The sequence below is a fragment of the Bufo bufo genome, chromosome 1 (genome assembly GCF_905171765.1).
Source record: "Bufo bufo chromosome 1, aBufBuf1.1, whole genome shotgun sequence".
Taxonomy (NCBI): domain Eukaryota; kingdom Metazoa; phylum Chordata; class Amphibia; order Anura; family Bufonidae; genus Bufo; species Bufo bufo.
The window spans coordinates 601,247,239-601,251,433 of NC_053389.1; the positions used below are offsets into that span (position 1 = coordinate 601,247,239).

Genomic DNA, 4,195 nt, shown 5'->3' on the forward strand with positions numbered 1-4,195 from the left:
ACCTTGCCTCACAAAAAGTGTAATATAGAGCAACCAAAAATCATATATACCCTAAAATAGTACCAACAAAACTGCCACCCTATCCCGTAGTTTCTAAAATGGGGAAACTTTTTTGGAGTTTCTACTCTAGGGGTGCATCAGGGGGGCTTCAAATGGGACATGGTATCAAAAAACCAGTCCAGCAAAATCTGCCTTCCAAAATCCACAGACCCCCCCCCCCCCACCATCATAATGCCATCCACAGATCCCCCCCACCATCATAATGCCATCCACAGATCCACCTTACCATCATAATGCCATCCACAGATCCCCCCACTATCATAATGCCATCCACAGACCCCCCCATCATAATGCCATCCACAGCTCCCCCCATAACAGTGCCATCCACAGATCCCCCACATAACAGTGCCATCCACAAATTCCCCACCCCATAACAGTGCATCATACACAGATCCCCCATAAAAGTGTCATGCACAGACCGCCATTAATTCAAACCAACCATTTTTCTTATTTTCCTCCTCAAAAACCTAGGTGCGTCTTATAGGGCGAAAAATACGGGTACAATATGTGACGAAAAAACAGAATGGCCGAGATAAGTCAAAGCGTTTTAAAGTTATCACCACATGAAGTGACACTGGTCAGATTTGCAAAAAATGGCCTGGTCCTTAAGGTGAAATATGGCTGTGTCCTTAAGGAGTTAAATATTGTTTGAACTAATAGAATGGAGGTATGCCTGTGCAAAGGCAGTTCACTTGCTTCCAGGAAATGATTTATTGGACCCAAGAAAGCAAATCAGTTTATCTTTTCAAAGCAATGACTGCACATAGTCTCATGGAGCAATCTACTTTTAACAGGCTTTTCTATATAAAAAATAAATAAATAAAAAACTTGATTAGGCAGGACTGACTCCCAGCACATGATAAGTAAATACTGCAACAGGAAAAACACAGCACGCTGAAATGTTGTAAAGCTTCAGCATCGAGTGCAGCCGTGCTGAATATAGTCCATGTCCTCGCTGGAGTTGTACCCACATTGGTTACAGTGCACCGATTATTTACCATCTCCATTCACTGCAGTCTCTGCCTAAGGAATTTCAAGAATTTGCCTGAAATGTGCTACACTGTAGTTCTGGCAACCAGATGCTTAAATTTTAGCAAAAACATGCAAAAGTATGTGGCTCGTTGGTCTAGGGGTATGATTCTCGCTTAGGGTGCGAGAGGTCCCGGGTTCAAATCCCGGACGAGCCCTGTTTTTGTGTACTGTGGAAAAAAAATTTTTTTCATCTTCTAGTTTTGTGTACAAAAGGTAATTTATGCAGTATATAATGTACCTTTTCTTATCACCGAACACGTGCCACAGTGGACTGACAAATTAGTCATAAATATGTAACTACGATCTTTGCTGCGTTCATGCCTTGGTAACTTATACAGAGAAGCACAATACCTCCATATAGCTACCACAATGTAAAACTTAGAAACATAGATTGATGGCAGAAATAAGACCAAATGATCTATCTAGTCTGCCCTTATAATATTTTATTTTTATCTTAGGATAGCTAGAACATTTCTAAACAAATGGCATAGGGACGAGCGCCATAAGCTGCCGTTCCCTGCCATCTGTGCAAGAGGTGCCGCTGTCTGATTCGCCTGTCAGAGGACCTGGAGTGGCCTCAAAAAGAATTCAAAGAGGCTGTACTTTGTTTTTCATTTGTATTTTTTTTTATAAAGGTGTTATGATAACCTAAAACAACTATATATGTTTATGGGGATATGAAATATGCAGCGGTTATACTGTATATGTATTTGAAAGGAACTAAAAAAAAATATTTTTCTGATTTACAGTACATCATGCTTACACACTTATCTATAGCAATATATTGTACCTTTGCACAAGATTTTACAGTGGACAGACTTGGGGACCCTCATCTGATCCTAGGCTCAGGGGTGGACATATAGCTTGTGCATTTTCTGTTTATCCCACAAAAAAAATATCAAATATCATCTATTGACTGTATAAGTAACAAATGTATGATTGCTGTTCCCCCCCCCCCCCCCCCCCTCTTCGCAATCCCCAACTCACGTGCAACCCCCACTCCTGTGGCTAGTCAAGATTGAGCTCTCCGACAAGGCCCAGTAGCTTCTCCATCTGTTTCCTACAGTGTCACTGTATGTAATGTCATTGTATAATACTGTTGAGGGGGCCCTGAAATTAAAATCTTTTAGTCTTAATCCTGAGGGGGCCCCTTGTGGGTCTGGGCCCCAAAGCAGCCACTTCCCCTATATCTACGCGCCTGCACATCATCTATTCCTTTCTGGAGTTCCACACAGGCACCAGGAGACCATTAGTACTTACATGCCCTGTTCTGAAGATATGTGCCACTACTCTGTCACATGGAAAGTACATACAAATGTCTGTGACCAAATCATTGGGGGCCACACAGAATGGCATCGCAGGCAATAGGGAGGCCAGACCTCCAGCACAGTGTCACGGATGATGTTGCAGATAGCTGGAAGTTATGGATAAACATCCGACTGGCTTGATCCCAAACTAAGGAGCATAAAGGTGACCCCTATAAAACCCTAAGAGCTCCCCCTGACTGCTAAGCACATACAAGGGTCTCAGAGGTAGACGATTGCATGCCCTCGTACCTAGACTGTGTGACACCTGAAAACCCTATAATAGTGAGGGGACACAACCACCGGCTCCCTGCACTTAATACGGAGGGAGTCAGGGTCACTTAGAATCAAGCCAGCAAGGAAACACAATACATGAAAGGACTTATCTGAACAAGCAGCCACAGAAGTCTCCAGCAGTGAACACTTCAATCCAGGAAGTAGTATAAACCGCAAAGTGAGGCAGTATGGGAGGGAATATAAAGGAAAGAGGATTAGTTTAAATAGGTGACACCTGGGAGAAGGAAATGAGATGACAAAGTGAAACCAAAACAAAGAACATCAGGCAAGAGGTAGAAAAGGACGTCTGTCAGACCTTCTCACAGAAGTGGCGGTGACACACAGGGCCTGGACGAACATTGTAATGTAATACTTTTCAGTGGCTCCACACTCAGATAGCACCATTGTGCTGTCTGAGCGTGAGCTGCCGGCACAAACTCATCATCCCCAGTCAGTCACTCTGACATGTCACTCTGTGGGTGACTGAGGGTGGGAGAAGCACTGCGGGCCCTGCACAACTCACTTTCGGGTCTTCCAGTTCTTTTTTTTTTGCTTTTGCTGGCAAGTTGGGGGGAAGGGGTGCTGTATTGTGTGTAATCTTAAAGCACTTCTACACAGGCTGAATGAGCAGGCAATTACTAGAAACAAACTTCCCAATAATTGCCTGGTTATAGGAGGGGAGAGCTGCATTTACATGCAGCAATAATCTCCTCTGTAAGCTATGGAGAGTGCTCGGGCCCATACAGATTTATTCTTTCTGGGCAGCAGATCCTTTTTTACACAGGACGATCTGCTGCCCAGATATTATGATTTTGGTGTCCACATCAATAATGCTTTCACCTGATGAACAAACATTTGCTTGTTCACCAGGTGATCAGTGGCAACTTTATACAGAACAATTATCAGGAAGAAGCTTTCCTGATAATTGCCCTGATGTTTGGCCCAATTCCTCTACAGAAGGGCCTTTACCATTAAAATGGCAGTACACTATCAAAACTAACTGCAACCACCTGGCCACCTTCCGAGATTTATCTGTAAGAACTGTATCTCTTCCATTTTAGTAAATAATTACCGTACATATTGCTAGGACCAAGCTCTTACATGATACACACAAATACATTTAACCCCTTAAGGAACCAGTAATTTTTCGTTTTGTTTTCTACTTTCTGCCTTCCTGGAGTCCTAATTTTTTTATTATTTAGTTCACTTAGCCATATTAGAGCTTGTTTTTTGCAGGACAAATTGTACTTTCTAGTGAGGTGGGTTTAAAAAAACTAAAACAAAACACAATTCCACCATGGTTTTGTGGCCTCAGTTTTTAGGTGTTCCCTATGTGGTAAAACTGACCTGTTAACTTAATTTTTGGGGTTAGTACCATTACAGCTATATATAGTTGTCACCGCCAGCTCTCTGAGAAGGTCTAGCAGACGTTCTTCTGTACCTCTTGCATGATGTTCTTTGTTTTGGTTTCACTTTGTCATCTCCTTTCTTTCTCCCAGCTGTCACCTATTTACACTAATTGC

General features: G+C 42.6%; 1 non-coding gene across 1 annotated transcript; it reads left to right on the plus strand.

The window, feature by feature from the left end:
* The first annotated feature begins 1,175 nt into the window (after positions 1–1,175).
* TRNAP-AGG lies at positions 1,176–1,247 on the plus strand. The gene has a single exon. It is a non-coding gene; the product is annotated as a tRNA-Pro (tRNA).
* Positions 1,248–4,195: the final 2,948 nt, after the last annotated feature.